Genomic DNA, 20,188 nt, shown 5'->3' on the forward strand with positions numbered 1-20,188 from the left:
AAAAACGTTATAGCGAAAATAACACGATGATATGTTTGAAGCCACGAAATCCCTACTAGAGGAGGATATGAGGGTCATTATTTATATGAATGCCTTGAGTTGAGAGGGTCCTCAACAAGTGAACGTTGGAGGGATTTTAGGGGCAAAAAGGATTTATTAATTATTGACTATTCAATGACCACAACCAATTATGAGTGCCATGCCACAACCTCATAGGGTTTTAGCCCACTAACTGGGGTTACTAACTTCAAACATGAATATCTCTCAAACCGTGAAGAATTACTTGGCGTGCCATATATCAACGGAAACATCTCGACGAGTAGAATCCATATAGAAGATCCTTGACTCAAAATAGAGTAAGTTGTCAAGTCAAAATTCCCTTGCAAGATCGGGGTAGCCCCTGGTGCTACTTGGGTTGACATCAATGACAACCACTGATCAACATTAGCTTCTTCAAATTGATCACTATAGGTGTAGCCATGGAATTATAGTCCATCATACCAAATCTGTGAACAATGTACTTCCCTTTTCTGAGGAAGATCTAATAAGGTTTCTGCCACACTTCTAATCCCAAGAAATAGTGCATCAAACCAAGATCCTTTATCTTGAACTCTGAGGCCAATGTTGATTATTTGTAGGTCTTCTATATGATAGTTACTTATGCTAACATCCATTTTAGATTCTTTCATATTCATATTAATCATGAAGCAATTACGCAAAATATATTCAACAATAGACATCAGGATCATAAAGAGATCCAAATCGAGAACACACACATTTACGTTGGGAAAACCCACATGGGGGAAAATCCCAACAACATTTTATTAGAGAAATCGTTAAGCTCAACAGAGATACATCAATTCAATATAAAGTCAAACACAATCCTAGTCACAACTGGTCAACTGCCTTTTAGATGTGTCTCAAATCTCTCTGTTTTGACCTAGATCTCTGCCTCAGATCAACCCTTTGTTCTGCCTCAGACTCACCCTTTTGTCTTGCCTCAGACTCGTACAATGTTTTGCCTCATGTATGACCAATGTATTGCCTCATATGGTCTAGATTTTCTCTCTGTTGAAGATGATTAAGTTTCCCTTTTGGAGGAGGTCAAATCCTTATACTTTTCTAGGAGGTTGAATGGATGTGACCATAGGGGAAAGTCGATCTGACTTTATGTTTTGAAGCCAAAACTTTAATATTTTAATTTCAAAATTTTGAAGCTGATGTGAATAACATGTCGTACATTAAATATTTTCATGGACTAAACTAAACTGACATGAAGAACATGTCTTATATAATTCAACGGCCAAAAATGTTAATTATGAAGACGGACCATAACTACAAAATTCAAGACTCCCTCTTAGCTAGGGAGGTATTCATAATGACTATTAGATATTCTCTTATTGATAAATTTATCTAAGAAAAGGTTATAACAATTCACGTTCAATGTCAACTTCATCCAATTACCATAATTTGGTCAACAATTGTGATACATGGCAAATAAAAAATATCAACAATCACCATAATTCTGGTCGGTACCTCTGATCTATGGTCTACCCTCACCATAATATTGGTTGTTACTCTTGACACATGGTACATATTTAACATCAACTAGTCATCATGATTCTGGTCGGCGCCTCTGACACATGGTAGACTGACTAGTCCTGGTTCACCGTCATCTTGGTCAATCTCTTTGACTCTTGGTGAAATCCTAGGGACAAACTTATTCCATTTGAGTAATCTGGTCCCAAATCAAAAGGCCTCACTCTAGGCCATGATGCTAAATGGGCTCACTCAACCTATCTAGAGAGTAATTTGAGCCTGATGTTGAAAGGCACCCGCTCAACCGAGTGATCCTAAGCCTCTAAGAGCATTTTTCCTAATATGGTCAATATATTTGACATAGGAAGAATAAATTTCCTTTGCTGGACCATTCTCCGTTAACATAGTTGACACAGGAAATGTGTCTATCCCTAATGCTATCATTCTGGACCATTTTCCCTGATCATGGACAACTTGACCTAGGAAAAATGATTGTCCTAGATGCAACAATTTCATTACTCCCTCTTGTTGAGAGATACATGCTCAATCATTCCAATCTTGTCGACTAAGTATTCAGACTTCATCCTAGAACAAAGGCTTTGTTAACAATCTGCTTGATTGAAGAATAATACTTGAGCCATACTGCTTCCTTCTGTACCATGTCTCAGTACTAGATCTCACTGTGCTTCGACCTGTCATCATGGTCATCACCTACACTTGAGTAAGACAATCCTGCAAGTAACCTTTGAAGCCATATGAGGTCTCAACTTTCCACCCAAGCTGCAATATACTCAACCTCAATAGTACTGAGTGCGATAGATATTTACTTCCTACTTATCTAAGAAATTATAACGGAGCCCAAACTGAAGCGATATACTAATGAAATATTTCTGTCTTCTACACTCTCTGCCCACTCTAAATCTCGTGAATCTTTGCAGTTGTACTTCACTTGTTTGAGACATATCTCAAATCATAACTAACTGTCATAATCCACTGTAACATGTTGGTGCTTTAGCACATGTTGAGCTACATGCCTTGGATCAACTATAAACTGATCTGATTCCTTTACTGGATCCATCACCATAGCTGATTTCGTCTCACCCGGATTGGGTGCTCCCTCTCACACTGAAACATATCCTACTGTGTTAATACTAGCTGATTCCTTAGCATGATAGACCATCATTTTGAATTTTTAGGTCAATTCCCTCTGAAGCTAAGACAGGGTTCTCTGACTACTCCCTCTATTACAAAATAAATTCTTTCTTGTAGAGCTGCTCCCTCTAACACATGAGTCCTTCTGCTTCCATCATAGACAAATAGAATAGGATCAACCTTGATCTATCAATCCAAAAATACCAAGCACACCATACTTGCTTGTGATCATACAAAGTTTTCTTCAATCATGAGACTTCTTCTCATGTACCTCAAAGCCCTGAGATAGATTTATGTACACTTCTACTTCCTCAATTACTTTGTTGAGAAAAATGATCTCTGCATCCATTTGGTGAAATTTTCAAAGAAATGATAATAATTATAACATAAGTGTACCTGACAACTGGAGCAAATGTCTTGTCATGATCCTCTCCCTCTTTTTAGGATAAACTTTTCAACTCTCGCTTTGTACCTGTCTATGTTGTCATTTGCTGCATGCTAGATTTGTTGATCCATTTGGAAGTCACCATTGAATTCTCTTCGCACAATCAAGGTATACTTCAAAATTGATGATATGCTTGCTCCCTTTGAACTAGGATCTCATTTAGTGCAATATATCTCAATACACATCATTGATTCTGGGAAAGTCCTCTTGTCACACGCTTTGCTTCAATATTCTACTAGTTCCATCTACTTGCTAGAGTCTAAGAAACCTTTACCATGTACTTGCAATCCTCACTAGGAGGCCATGGAAGAACAATTACAACCAAGCAAATGAAACAAAGACAAGAGGCTAACTAACAGTAAAATAACAATAATAATAATCAAGAAAGAGAGATCTAAGGTACATATCTTTTGAGGATTATAGAGAAATGTCAAATCCCTCTTGATCTTAGCCTTCTTGCATCTATCTTGCAACTTTATCATCCTCATAAGTTCCTCATCAACATGATGTCATTTCTTCCTTGCATGAGTTAGGGTTTTTTTTAGCGAAAATGTTAATCTAGGTCCAAATCTAGGGTTTTATCTACAAATGCTAGGATTTTTACATCCAAGACTTTAGTCTTCTAGGATATACCTAGTTTCATTTTCCACCTCTTGAAATTCCAACATACTTTGTAATGTGCAAGTTCTCCTATCCATATCTCAACAAACAATCAAGGATATATCAATATTAGGCATGATCTCCCTTTCTCAAGAGTGCACACTTGGTCACTACTTCAACATTACTTGCAATGATACTCTCACAAATATGTATTCTCAACATAAACATTGATTTTTACCTTTCAATCCAAGAGATTATCCTTTATCAAGTTCTGCAAATCACTCATATTTCTTGATACATATTTAATGAAATTCCTTCATCAAGGTGTGCTTTCTTCAAAAACATATTAGTGACAATGATCTTTTCCTTGCTGCTTTGATGTGCAAAGTATTGACTATCCATATAAAATATTTACAACATAGGTCATACCTTAAGCATGAAAAAATGCAATGCATCTTCCAAGATTTTAGTGCAAAGTCCATGGCACAAATTTAAGATCTCGTAGTTTCAACATTTTGCTTCTATTACAATGAAACGTCTTTAAGGAGGAACACAAGTTCATTTAACATTCAACCTTGGCCTTATCTTTCCTATAATATGATGTTGTAGTTTGAAATATCAAAAATCTTTTCGTATGCTTGAAGATAATAAGTGTATCTGAGTATGGGTAAAGGGACTCCTTTAATAGTCATAGCTATCCTTAAAGGTTTCTTCAAGGATTACTTATAGTCCCATGACTAGTTCACAAAGAGTTTTCAATCTTCAAGGTACACTAGGATTTATCCTTACTTTATTGAACTAGAGATCAATAGTTCCAAAGAAAAATTTAATACAAGACTTTCAACCAATCATTTAAGTGGTCAATTCCTCTCACTGAGGTCTCTAACAATGCTTCCAAAGTAGACCTTTGATCCCAAATGAGATTGTAAGTAAACTGATAAAACATACCTTGCATTCCAAGCGTCAAACTTTAGACTTTTCCTAGTCTCATACTTGTATTTGAACGACTCATCATTGCAATGTGCATTACATGGAAACAATGTGCTTTCCTTGGAACCAATAGAAATATATGTATTATATCTTGTATCAATTTTTGTAGCCATAACATATCTTCAAGATAACATTATGCTTTTGTGTCACAAGGAAACATAGTTGACTAGCTTCATAGGTTATTTATAACATTTCAAAGGCATATTATAGCTCCTAATCAAACTAGGTCTTGGGCTACCATTTGCACAATCCATAATTTGAATAATCCTTGCATGAAATATCTTCAACGCATGGAGCAAACAAGGCTTCAAAAATCATTATCAACATATGTTCATCTTTGATTGACCTATTGAGGCATTTAGGCTTATAATCCAAGAGATAAGGGCTTCTAAGCTTCCTGTTGTTGATCTTGAGGACACTTTCAACCTCCTATAACATCCTGAGGTTTTTTGGCCTTTTGCAATCAAATGTTTGAGGATGCTTTATCCACTTACTGAGGCTCTCAGTCCTATGTAACAGTGCCATAAATTTTTCAGCCTTCTGAACTTGGACTGAGGTTTATTTTTGACAATAATTTCGGCCTCTTCAATGCCTGAGGCCTTTGGTCCTTTAACATGTGGATTGAGGCTTAGGGCTTCAACCTTATTTCATAAATCACAAACAAGTATTTGTTCTTTTGACTAGGACTCTTTTCTCCACAACATACTTTTGGTCATCTGAGATTTGACTAGGGCTTCAACCCTTTAATAGTATACTTCAGCCTTAAGAATGTATCATAGTATTTGATCAATATATTTGAGATACTTGACCTTCTTGAATTCACACTACAATTAGACTTCAACCCTTTTAAATAGATCCTTTGATTTTGGTCCAAATTAGGATTTTGACTTAACATATATCATCTAGGCATAATGGAGCATGTAGGGCACAAATAGATCTTGGTTTCTTTTGGATATACTCCTTCCTTTTCAGAACATAGACTGATATTTCAAACAACTTGAAGGCTACTCTCATACCCTAGCTCGGATAACATGTTGATTTTTTGTAGGTCTTTTATTTGATAATTACTTCTATTGACATTCACTTTAGATTATTTCATATTCACATTAATCATTAAGCAATTACACAAAAGATGTTCAATAATAGACATTAGGATCATAAAGAGACAATCACATCAAGAACACAAGCATTTACGCAGGGAAAACCCACATGGGGGAAAAACCTAGAAACCGTTTCTTAGAGAAATCATCAAGTTCAACAAAGATACATCAAGTCAACATAAAATCAAACAAAATCGAGGTTACACCTGGTCAATTACCCTTTAGATAAGTCTCAGATCTTTGTTTCATGTTTGCCCTCTATTTTGCCTCAGATTCCCCCTTTTGTCTTGCCTCAAACCTGTCCATTATTTTGCCTCAAATCCATCAAATGTACTACCTCAAATGGTATAAATTCTCTCTCTGTTGAAGATAATTGAGTTGCCCTTTTGGACAAGGTCGAATCCTTTACTTATACTTTTCTAGGAGGCCGAATGGGTGTGACCATAGGGGCTGTGGAGTACTAAGGAAGGTATGTTTTTGATGATTATTTCAGTATCTTTTCATTAGAACTTACAAACCTTTTGCATCATGAACTAGGAAAATGATAAAGAATTGTAATAAAACATGTGAGATTAATATGCAAGACGAAAACGCTGACAATTGTCATTTCCTTATGCAGGAAGGAGGAAAAACGAGAAGTTTCCGTTCCAAAGGAAAGGACAAGGATGGGTTAACCGCTGTCCCTTTGACGGGAGACCGTATGCAAACAAGGCAAAGCAAATCAAAGCGAATTAGCCCGAGAAAGGAAGTGGAGATATCAACTTGGCGCAGGAAAGAAAAGAAATGACTGAGGACTAACGGTTCGATGAATCCCTCAGGATCCTTGATCCTGAGGGATCGCTGTTTTATCTATTTCTGCACTTAGATATCTCCGTCGTCACCCTTATAAAAGGGGCAACACTGTTAGCTCGGGAGAGGAGTTAGATACGGTTATGCTTTTATGTAATTTCTTTTAAGATCAAAACTTTGATCATCGAGTCTCGTTAAGAACTGGTTTATTGTAATTTTGCTATATGCATTAATACAAACTTGGTTACTATTTCATCTCTGAGTCTGGAATAACTTCAAGCAGTGTACCCGTGGAGGCTAAGGGCCCAGCCTTGGAGGACACTTTCTCCTGTATTATTACGTTTGGTTTATGCGTGGTTTTCTTATCGACGTTATTTGGTAATCTGATGTGTTTTATAAGTTTACATCACATGCTCTGTTATGTTTAATTTATTAAGGTTTCTACAGACAGAACTATTGTATTGACTCTGCATCATATTATTGTTCTTTTAGGAGTTGATATAATACTGCTAGTCTTTACAGAATACTGTTACTGTTCCATTACAGAGCCTTTGTGCTGTGCACTTGTTCATTAACATTACGGAGTTCATCTTGGAAGTTATGTTCTTTGCGATTGTTGGATTTATGAACAATGCTGTTCTATTTTGAAATGCAGTCGTATTCTTTCTAACTGAGATTGATACTTGGATCAGATTACTATTTAAGTGTGCTGTGTGCGTATATGGTTTTCAAGCGCTGTTCCATAATTTATCAGTAATCAGTGCTGTTCCATTGGTGTGTGTTATTCAATCCGCCCTTAAGAGTGAAAGATTGCCGTTTGATTCCTGTAGATTATGATTAATGCATTTGATCTGATAAACTAAGATGTTACTGCTTGTGAGACTTAGTTGTTGTTCTATTTCTTAGCTACTGTTCCATTTCGGATTTGCTGTTCCATTTCAAATTTGTTGTTCGATTTCTTAATTGCTGTTCCATTTCTTATCTGTCGTTCCATTTCTTGGTATTGGCGTGAAGAACGATCTCAGGCTGTAGTGAGCATTGACATCTACTGTCCGGCTCCCAGATCCACGATTTGTTCTCTGATTTCCTTTTCCATCAGTTTCCAAAGGGATGGGTTATTGCTACCAAACCCTTGACTGATCAGTTGCTTAGTCTTTTGAATGTGTGATTTAATCTTTTGAAGTAGTTAATCTGTAGACAAGCATCTGTTTACTCTTGCATTTTTGAACACTGTACTACCAGCATTACTCTGGCAAATGATAGTCTCAGACTGAGACACTCTTTGAAATAAAAAAACGTTCCCGGATTGACATATTAATGTGAGGTAATTAGAGGTGAAAGAGACCCTTTTTATAGCTCCACAGGGGCAAGCCGACTTGACTTCTTGTAGGGCCAACTTTATGTTTTGGAGCCAAAACCTTAATATTTTAAATTCAAAATTTTGAATCCAACATGAAGAACATGTCTTATATAATTCAAGGGTCAAAAATATTAATTATGAAGACCAACCATATCTACAAAATTCAACATCCAACTCCTTCCTACATGCAATGATCAACCTCTCTACTCAGTAAAGAATAAATCATATACATACAACACCAAGATCAAAGGATCACCATCAACAACCAAGAAGTAAAAGTTAGGATCTGTAGCATTCTTAGTGAAGCCTAAGGTCATCAAGTATCCATCAATCCTGGAGTACCACGCCCTGGGTGCTTGCCTGAGTCTGTACAAATCCTTCTTCAATCTACAAACATGGGACTCCTTCGCATATACCTCGAAGCCCCGAGGTTGCTCTATGTACACTTCCTCCTAAATCACACTATTAAGGAACATAGTCTTTACATCCATCTGATGTATATTCCAACCCATAACTAAAGCAAGAGAAATAATAATTCTAATAGAAGTGTACTTACCGACTGAAGAAAATGTCTCGTCATAGTACACTCCTTCCTAGGAGAACCCTCTCGCCACAGACCTCACCTTGTACTTCTCGATGCTGCCATTTACTACATGCTTGATCTTATAGATCGACTTGGAAGTCACCATTGACTTCCCTTCTGGTCTCGAAACTTGTTAGGGATAGAGTACACTACTCAGAAGATATATCTTCAAGGTTAGAAATTCTCTTGAAGGACCCAAATATCCTAAAGGAAGTTTGATGAATGCTGTGAAATGGTTTTAGTTGAGAGGCACAAACCAAAAGGTTGAAGGGAAAAAAGCTTGCTTCGTGGGTGTAGGAAATCAAGCATCAACACAACAAGATGGCAGCGTCAACAACAATGGGTAACGAAGGTAACAAGTTGTGTGGTGCATAGATCCGACGGTAGGAGCATTGGGTGACCTGATGGCTCACACGTTTCCGTGCTGAGAAAGCGCACACTAATTAATTAGCTGGAGGGGTGCGGAGAGGGAAACATGGTGCCCTTTCATGCCCCTCACACTGATTCGAAACTTTCTACATTGATTTCTATAGGGGCATAGAGGTTGCCACATGACCCTCCACGTCAAGCTCCACCTACCACACAACCCAGCATGTGACATAGACCTGCCACGTCCTTGCCATGTAGGCATCCCACACCGATCCCCTTGCCACATCAAGCTAGGTCCACTCATCTTGCCAAGTCATCCACCCCCCATGTGCTGCTTTGCCATGTAGCCCTCACCATGTTAGCCTATGCAAACCTTAACCCTTCCACGTGGCATGGCCCACATTGTGCTAATGTCATCTTGATGTAATCAAAATTTTGTGACAAAATCAATTTCACCTCGTGTTAGGGAGATTTAGTTTTTTTAAATAAAAAGGGTTTGGCGGGCCCATTTTGTTGGTTATTGTGTCTTATTTAGCTCCCCAACTCACTATGTGCACTAGTAAAGTCAATGCATCCAATTCCGCATTCCTTGAGTGTGATTTTCACCTTGGAAACCATCAATTCATTTCTCTTCGTGGATTTGACCTAATTAGACCCTTTTTGTCGCAAGTTTGCATAAATTTGAGTCTAAATTTAAGCCCTAGCCACCTCCTCTCGAAGAAACACACAAAAAAAAGAACAATAAATAAAAGAACACAATAGACACAAGAATTTTAGGTGGAAAACCCCCTCCGGGTAAAAAACCATCGAACACTTTTCTAATAAATTCTTTAATCTTCAATCCCAACTGAAATGAAAGCAACAACTTCCTAGAATTCTAGAAAAACATTCTTCTCCAGCTCCCACTGGAAGGACGCCCCAATGCCTTGGTTTCTTCCGTAGTTAATCGAATGGATGCCCCAACATCTTAGACCAACCTACCACCCTGAAGTGTTCACAGGCTCCAACCTGTAGGTGACTTCATGCACCAACCTAGCACCTCCCTACCACCCTATAATGATTGAAATGAGAAAAGAGTGTGGATTCCCATACCACGGACAACGATCCACGATACAATATGATTTACAGTGATTTTGACCAAACACCCAATCACACTATGACCTGCATCCTGACCATGACATCATCCCAACAGAGACTCCTGTACCTCCCAATAATGCCTTTTCGACTCTAGGCATATTGATTCTTGTACAATAATGACTCTTCCAATGATGACACTTTTACAACTTTACAATGATGACTCTTGGCCTTGACACTTCTTCATAATATACGAATGAATGTCATGTCTTCAAAGGATGTCTCGCTGCAATGCTTCCTTTGATTTGATACTTTTGCTCTTGAATTCTTGCTTGAAGTTGTATTTGAATCTTCTTCTACCTACATGAAAAATTTTCTTGGCAAAACAAATCCCAAAACAAAACAAAATACCCTTCAACTTATCTCTGCCTGCAAAACACATGTAAGTGCATAATAATGAATAAATACAAATTAAAATTACAATGCGTACCTGAAGTGTGCTTGTCACTTTTGTTGTTGACTTGTTGCAGCAATAGACAAAGACTCCCACTCTTGATATAGGCCTGGACTCTATGCAATACTATATCCAAAACTGACCTAAAGATATATACAATAAAAACTGATGATAGACCCTAGACTTGTGATGGACCAAGTTCTAAGTACAACAATAGAGACCATTCTATCAACTATGACAAGACAAGTAACACGAAATTACAACATCATATAGATTTAGAAGACTTAGTGTATCATCAAGAATATGTAACATCAAATGTGTAGTATCAAGAATAGGACACCCGAAATGTGGTATCAAAACTAACTGTGACATATCGAGACATATAGATATAACCGAGACCCTTTGTGTACTTATGTTGTCCTACAAAAACATATGTCAGAGATGATACTCATATTTCAAATGTAAACATTAATCATACATAACTTGTTGTAGGATACTTACCCTTGACTATTGATGTGTGGTCCTTATTGCAGTGATCCTTGAATGCATGCTTTTTCTTGTCATGTAGGAGCTCGATATTGAATTTGTTGTATCTATGTAATTTCAGATCTCCAGGGTCTAAAATTTCGTCCTGTGGTATCCCTTAGAGTCCTATTTCCAACCCCATAGGTCTGATCAATATTGGATTCTTCAAGAAAGAGTTATGCCCAATCTCCCACGATGACTTGATTATAGACTGGTTCAGTAGAGCAAACTTGTACGAAGTTCCACGTGTCACTGTTGCGAGATTTGGCCCTGAAAACACTACTCAAAAAACTATAGTTCGTCCTATTTCTGTGACTATTTATGAAATTTGAATCCAATGCTCATAGAGAAAGTTATGATGATTTTCCAACATCACATGTTTGACATGGAATTCGGGAGCCTGCAAAAACCATAACTTACCTAGATCATATCTCCGAAAATATAGAGAACCAAGATCTGAAATTTAGTCATGAGGTTCATCAAGATGTCTGCTCAAATGGGTTTTAATTTCAGGTTCTGAAGCTTCGCAGAAAAAACGTTATAGCGAAAATAACACGATGATATGTTTGAAGCCACGAAATCCCTACTAGAGGAGGATATGAGGGTCATTGTTTATATGAATGTCTTGAGTTGAGAGGGTCGTCAACAAGTGAACGTTGGAGGTATTTTAGGGGCAAAAAGGATTTATTAATTAATTGACTATTCAATGACCACAACCAATTATGAGTGCCATGCCACAACCTCATAGGGTTTTAGCCCACTAACTGGGGTTACTAACTTCAAACATGAATATCTCTCAAACCGTGAAGAATTACTTGGCGTGCCATATATCAACGGAAACATCTCGACGAGTAGAATCCATATAGAAGATCCTTGACTCAAAATAGAGTAAGTTGTCAAGTCAAAATTCCCTTGCAAGATCGGGGTAGCCCCTGGTGCTACTTGGTCTGACATCAATGACAACCACTGATCAGCATTAGCTTCTTCAAATTGATCACTATAGGTGTAGCCATGGAATTATAGTCCATCATACCAAATCTGTGAACAATGTACTTCCCTTTTCTGAGGAAGATCTAATAAGGTTTCTGCCACACTTCTAATCCCAAGAAATAGTGCATCAAACCAAGATCCTTTATCTTGAACTCTGAGGCCAATGTTGATAATTTGTAGGTCTTCTATATGATAGTTACTTATGCTAACATCCATTTTAGATTCTTTCATATTCATATTAATCATGAAGCAATTACGCAAAATATATTCAACAATAGACATCAGGATCATAAAGAGATCCAAATCGAGAACACACACATTTACGTTGGGAAAACCCACATGGGGGAAATTCCCAACAACCTTTTATTAGAGAAATCGTTAAGCTCAACAGAGATACATCAATTCAATATAAAGTCAAACACAATCCTAGTCACAACTGGTCAACTGCCTTTTAGATGTGTCTCAAATCTCTCTGTTTTGACCTAGATCTCTGCCTCAGATCAACCCTTTGTTCTGCCTCAGACTCACCCTTTTGTCTTGCCTCAGACTCGTCCAATGTTCTGCCACATGTATGACCAATGTATTACCTCATATGGTCCAGATTTTCTCTCTGTTGAAGATGATTAAGTTTCCCTTTTGGAGGAGGTCAAATCCTTATACTTTTCTAGGAGGTTGAATGGATGTGACCATAGGGGAAAGTCGATCTGACTTTATGTTTTGAAGCCAAAACTTTAATATTTTAATTTCAAAATTTTGAAGCTGATGTGAATAACATGTCGTACATTAAATATTTTCATGGACTAAACTAAACTGACATGAAGAACATGTCTTATATAATTCAACAGCCAAAAATGTTAATTATGAAGACGGACCATAACTACAAAATTCAAGACTCCCTCTTAGCTAGGGAGGTATTCATAATGACTATTAGATATTCTCTTATTGATAAATTTATCTAAGAAAAGGTTATAACAATTCACGTTCAATGTCAACTTCATCCAATTACCATAATTTGGTAAACAATTGTGACACATGGCAAATAAAAAATATCAACAATCACCATAATTCTGGTCGGTACCTCTGATCTATGGTCTACCCTCACCATAATATTGGTTGTTACTCTTGACACATGGTACATATTTAGCATCAACTAGTCATCATGATTCTGGTCGGCGCCTCTGACACATGGTAGACTGACTAGTCCTGGTTCACCGTCATCTTGGTCAATCTCTTTGACTCTTGGTGAAATCCTAGGGACAAACTTATTCCATTTGAGTAATCTGGTCCCAAATCAAAAGGCCTCACTCTAGGCCATGATGCTAAATGGGCTCACTCAACCTATCTAGAGAGTAATTTGAGCCTGATGTTGAAAGGCACCCGCTCAACCAAGTGATCCTAAGCCTCTAAGAGCATTTTTCCTAATATGGTCAATATATTTGACATAGGAAGAATAAATTTCCTTTGCTGGACCATTCTCCGTTAACATAGTTGACACAGGAAATGTGTCTATCCCTAATGCTATCATTCTGGACCATTTTCCCTGATCATGGACAACTTGACCTAGGAAAAATGATTGTCCTAGATGCAACAATTTCATTACTCCCTCTTGTTGAGAGATACATGCTCAATCATTCCAATCTTGTCCACTAAGTATTCAGACTTCATCTTAGAACAAAGGCTTTGTTAACAATCTGCTTGATTGAAGAATAATACTTGAGCCATACTGCTTCCTTCTGTACCATGTCTCAGTACTAGATCTCACTGTGCTTCGACTTGTCATCATGGTCGTCACCTACACTTGAGTAAGACAATCCTGCAAGTAACCTTTGAAGCCATATGAGGTCTCAACTTTCCACCCAAGCTGCAATATACTCAACCTCAATAGTACTGAGTGCGATAGACATTTACTTCCTACTTATCTAAGAAATTATAACGGAGCCCAAACTGAAGCGATATACTAATGAAATATTTCTGTCTTTTACACTCTCTGCCCACTCTAAATCTTGTGAATCTTTGCAGTTGTACTTCACTTGTTTGAGACATATCTCAAATCATAACTAACTGTCATAATCCACTGTAACATGTTGGTGCTTCAGCACATGTTGAGCTACATGCCTTGGATCAACTATAAACTGATCTGATTCCTTTACTGGATCCATCACAATAGCTGATTTCGTCTCACCCGGATTGGGTGCTCCCTCTCACACTGAAACATATCCTACTATGTTAATACTAGCTGATTCCTTAGCATGATAGACCATCATTTTGAATTTTTAAGTCAATTCCCTCTGAAGCTAAGACAAGGTTCTCTGACTACTCCCTCTATTACAAAATAAATTCTTTCTTGTAGAGTTGCTCCCTCTAACACATGAGTCCTTTTGCTTCCATCATAGACAAATTGAATAGGATCAACCTTGATCTATCAATCCAAAAATACCAAGCACACCATACTTGCTTGTGATCATACAAAGTTTTCTTCAATCATGAGACTTCTTCTCATGTAGCTCAAAGCCCTGAGATAGATTTATGTACACTTCTACTTCCTCAATTACTTTGTTGAGAAAAATGATCTCTGCATCCATTTGGTGAAATTTTCAAAGCAATGATAATAATTCTAACATAAGTGTACCTGACAACTGGAGCAAATGTCTTGTCATGATCCTCTCCCTCTTTTTAGGATAAACTTTTCAACTCTCGCTTTGTACCTGTCTATGTTGTCATTTGCTGCATGCTAGATTTGTTGATCCATTTGGAAGTCACCATTGAATTCTCTTCGCACAATCAAGGTATACTTCAAAATTGATGATATGCTTGCTCCCTTTGAACTAGGATCTCATTTAGTACAATATATCTCAATACACATCATTGATTCTGGGAAAGTCCTCTTGTCACACGCTTTGCTTCAATATTCTACTAGTTCCATCTACTTGCTAGAGTCTAAGAAACCTTTACTATGTACTTGCAATCCTCACTAGGAGGCCATGGAAGAACAATTACAACCAAGCAAATGAAACAAAGACAAGAGGCTAACTAACAGTAAAATAACAATAATAATAATCAAGAAAGAGAGATCTAAGGTACATATCTTTTGAGGATTATAGAGAAATGTCAAATCCCTCTTGATCTTAGCCTTCTTGCCTCTATCTTGCAACTTTATCATCCTCATAAGTTCCTCATCAACATGATGTCATTTCTTCCTTGCATGAGTTAGGGTTTTTTTTAGCGAAAATGTTAATCTAGGTCCAAATCTAGGGTTTTATCTACAAACGCTAGGATTTTTACATCCACGACTTTAGTCTTCTAGGATATACCTAGTTTCATTTTCCACCTCTTGAAATTCCAACAGACTTTGTAATGTGCAAGTTCTCCTATCCATATCTCAACAAACAATCAAGGATATATCAATATTAGGCATGATCTCCCTTTCTCAAGAGTGCACACTTGGTCACTACTTCAACATTACTTGCAATGATACTCTCACAAATATGTATTCTCAACATAAACATTGATTTTTACCTTTCAATCCAAGAGATTATCCTTTATCAAGTTCTGCAAATCACTCATATTTCTTGATACATATTCAATGAAATTCCTTCATCAAGGTGTGCTTTCTTCAAAAACATATTAGTGACAATGATCTTTTCCTTGCTGCTTTGATGTGCAAAGTATTGACTATCCATATAAAATATTTACAACATAGGTCATACCTTAAGCATGAAAAAATGCAATGCATCTTCCAAGATTTTAGTGCAAAGTCCATGGCACAAATTTAAGATCTCGTAGTTTCAACATTTTGCTTCTATTACAATGAAACGCCTTTAAGGAGGAACACAAGTTCATTTAACATTCAACCTTGGCCTTATCTTTCCTATAATATGATGTTGTAGTTTGAAATATCAAAAATCTTTTCGTATGTGTTGGTAAGGTAAATCCCCTCTGCGGACAGAGGCGATCCCACTAGCCTATCACAGAACTAGCCACAAACAAACCACGCTGCTACGCAAGTTCCTAGTTATGCATCAAAGGTGAATCAAGAAGACTAACCTGGAGTCCAACGCTATGATCGAAGCAGAGTTGATATCCTCGCTCCCTTGCTCCAACAGATCATAAACGAACACCTGCACATGCAAAGGAAGAGACAGATACCAACATAGAAACTACCAAGGCACAACTATATTTCAGTCAGAAAGGAAATAAATCAACATATCACCATGACAGATAATGAGATTGGAACTATAATAGCAGTTGCTCATCAATTAATAAACAGGAAAAGTTACAACCATTGTTCTGACGTCGACCCTTCTCCTGGCTGGGCGAATAACTATATGTGTCTTGACATGCATCTCCTCTCCGGCAGCATAACCTCTCTAGCACTCACTAGCATCCCTCCAAGAACTCAACATCTAACACTCCATGACCAATAATCATCACTACTATAACTCAATCACCAAATCACTAGCATAACATTAACACCAACACTCTAGCTTGTCCAATGCATAATGACAAGCTTATATAGATGGAGAAGGGAGGAGGATGCAATGAACCTGGACACCTTTCGCGGATTAGCAAAAGCCATAAAGATGGATAAAGCTCGACAAAAGACTGATTTTCTATCCTCAGAAAAGCTCCATGTAATGAAGGAAACAACAGTCGGACGTGCATTAAGGCAAAAAGCACGACTAAATTTGGTTGGCGCGACTGTTGCTCTAAGACAGAGCGCCAATGGTCGCGCCCTCTTTTGAGGATCTCCATCATTGGCGCGGGTAGGATATTGTGGACTTGCGCCAATGGAAAAAGAGCACTTTTTAGGGACGATCTGCAGAAGGTGTCTTCAGGGAACATGGAGTACATACTCAGGGGAACATAATGCAAGTGTTTTTAGACTTTGTCACTTCTTATAACTCCCGGGATGGGTCCTCCAAGGTACGACAAGAGGAGTAACAGGGATGGTGACAAATTACTGTGTAACAGATGCCCCCTAAAGCATGAAGCCCGAGAGGTGGAGAGGGGTGAAATGCTTTACAAGAACACACACATAAGAGCACACAAGAGCACATATAGTTACTGCCGCCGAGGAGCTGTATTAAGAGACATGACTGATAGTTCAATTACATGATGTACATGGTATGGTCGCAGCCATCCATAAGAGAGTACATAAATAATCTGGATCCATAGTATGGATGCAGCCATCTGGTTAGGATCAATGATTTGACTTAGGTATGGTCGCAGCCATCCAGTGAATGAGTCAAGTATCAAGAATCACGCCTGGATTACAACAGACACAATCCAGGGTCTTGCGCTCCATCTCGACCCGAACAAGAGTACAAGTCCAAGCATGTGAATATATGAGCTGAAGTCGAACATGCATGAACATCGCCTGATTACCAGTCAATAATGGAAACTGTTAACAGACGCGAGAGGTACCACCAGTAATGACAATGGCCCTCAAGGTACTATAGGTACAATCTACGGCGTGTGAATCAATGATCTGAAGTCGAACACCCGTAGAATCATTCGATCGGAGGCCAATGATGAAAACCTCACGTCGAACACGAAGAACCTGCCATTGAGGCATGCAGGTTCCAAGGCACTGGAAAGGAGTCTCTAGATCAATTCCCTGGATAATGAGTTGAAGTCGACAGGGAGTGACCTTGATCGAAGGTGGGCCATAATGTTTCCCACATCATCGACATGAGACAGAGAGATGAAGTTGTGAATCAAGATTGTGCGAACTATCAGAAGGAGGTTGTTTTTTCAGAGGTCAACTTCTCTTGAACATATCGGCGGCACATTAACGGAATTGGCAGTATTTGACATCAATGTATCAAAGGTCATTATGACGAGGCAATGAGTGAATGAGAGGTCAAATAGGGTACCCAAATCCATGCAAGCAAGTGAAAGATATGAGATGAAATATCCCCACCCCGGACACGAAAACAAAAAGTGCCATGTTCAAGAGCGACATACTGCCTTTACGGTAATAATTATGGTTCAAAATTTTCTTTTCCCCCCGGCCATTTCTGGCGAGTACCCCAGTTATTTTTAACAAGCTTGATGGGGATAGCATATGCTTGTATTGTGATAAAATCCGATGTCATTAAGTTTTAACGAGTCTGACAAAGGAAGAACTCGGCGTCTTTTCATGTTTAGAGAGTTTGAAAAGACAGCAGAAAAGTAAACTCTAGGGATGTCCTTTTTCGTAAAGTTGTGTCTCTCGGGCCCGAAAAAGTATAAAATAATACCCGAAAGAACCGCCCGATCATTACGATCGAGGAGTACTTTTCATGATTAGTGACTTCGACCTGAAAAAGTAAAAAAGCGGTCAAAACCACGTCGTTTCGTAACCACTAACGAGTTTGAAACGACAAAAACCCGGTAATCTTTTTATGTTTTAACGGTCGACAAAAAGAACTTAAAATGACCGCCCCTTATCACCATTTAACGAGTCAAGAGGAGCGACTCGGCAATCTTTTCCTCTTTAAATGGTCAGAAAAGAGCTGAAAGCGGACCTCCATTTTTATTTTCTTTAACGAGTCAAAAAGGGAAAAATACTCGGCAATCTTTTCATATTTTACGAGTCAGAAAAGAGCGTAAAGGCGACTCGTCCTGAAGGAACGAGTGGTATAAGGGATAGCAACTGGTTCCGGTAATGGTGGAACTCACTTGAAACACATAAAGGTTAAGAGGCTGGCTAATAAGACCACTCATCGCTGCGGTTCCTCAGGAAAGGAGAAACAACCAAGTGAAAGCATATGATCGGCCAAAAAGATGGTGGCGATGGAACAAAACAACCAAGGCTCATCTAGCAGAATTTTAGCAGATAAAAGGCAATCACGGGATGTAAATGGGTTCATTTTTACAAAGCTTGAACCATGGAGAACTTTGCTTGTTAATTTTTTTTTTTTTGTTGCATGCCTCCAGCATGATGCCCCCACCATGATCATACAAATCGAGGTACATGCCCCCCAAGCTTCATGGCATTCACGGAGTGGATGGAATGAAGGTTTACTTGGAAAGACTCGATTGGAGGATGCATGCCCCCCGGGCTTCAGTCACGCGCCCGGGTGAGCTGCCGTCATTAGAATGACGGGGTGGGTGCTGGGGCATTTCCTGTGGAGATAAGACCATTTAGGAATGGCAGATGGCTATATGTGAAGTGTGAACCGGGGAATGAAAGTTGGTCTACGACTTTGATCGTTCTTCCTTCATGCGGAAAACACATTACTCTGAAGAGTGAGGACACAATAGCACGTATGCGATAAATATAGTCTCGTCCAAGGAGTAAATTGTAATCTAACGGACCTTGGACTACCATGAGACCCATTTGGATAGTCTTCCCTTCTAACGTGATAGGTACATTGGGAAGAATTCCTAAAGGTCGAGTGACTTCTCGATGGAAACCTATAAGGCTTCACATCTCAGGCAGAAGCAGTGGGGAACCAAGTGCTTCCCAAGCTGTTGAAGAAAGGATACTCACAGGAGATCCTTCATCAATAATTGTACCAGCCATAACCATGCGATAGACTTGAACTATAATTCGAAATGGTATGGAGGCTGGTAACCGAGGATTGACTAGTTGATCCCAATTAAAGGAAATAACTAGGTTGCTCGGAGGTGGGACTGGATAGACAGCTGGATATGCCTCTAATGGACTTTCTTCCTGTTGTGAAGAAATGAGAGGGATGCTCACTTGATCAGTAACGTCTATGTCAATGAATAGAATTTGGACGGTGGGTTCGTCATTCTTGGCAGTGATAACATCATCTGAGGAGGTAACTTCTGAAGGCGAAACCGGGTCACTTGTAATCCGGACCGTTTGACTGTTGTCTGGTTTGGATTCAGATGTAGGATCATCTAGGAGTGGAAGTTCTGAAAGCAAAACCGGGTCACTTGTAAGCCGGACCTTTTGACTTTTGTTTGGTTTAGATTCAGATGTAAGAGCAGCTGAAGATGGAACTCCTGTAGGCAAAACCGGGTCACTTGTAAGCTGGACCTTTTGAAAGACCGGGTTACTTGTAAGCTGGAACTGTGGACTTTCGGTTGGTTTGGACTCAGGGGGTTCATCTTTGATGATCAAGTAGTGCGTAGATGATGAACATAAATCACTTGTTCCAACCAGGGACTGGTCTGGAGCAGGTGGAGCACAGGTAGGTTCAGGAAGAGAAAGCTGGACCAAAGAGGAATCATGTTTGATCACTTGGTCAGTGGAGAGACGCTC

Source organism: Pinus tabuliformis, chromosome 2_2 (assembly GCF_031772625.1).
Source record: "Pinus tabuliformis cultivar Carrire ecotype Pingquan chromosome 2_2, CPIR1, whole genome shotgun sequence".
NCBI classification, from domain to species: domain Eukaryota; kingdom Viridiplantae; phylum Streptophyta; class Pinopsida; order Pinales; family Pinaceae; genus Pinus; species Pinus tabuliformis.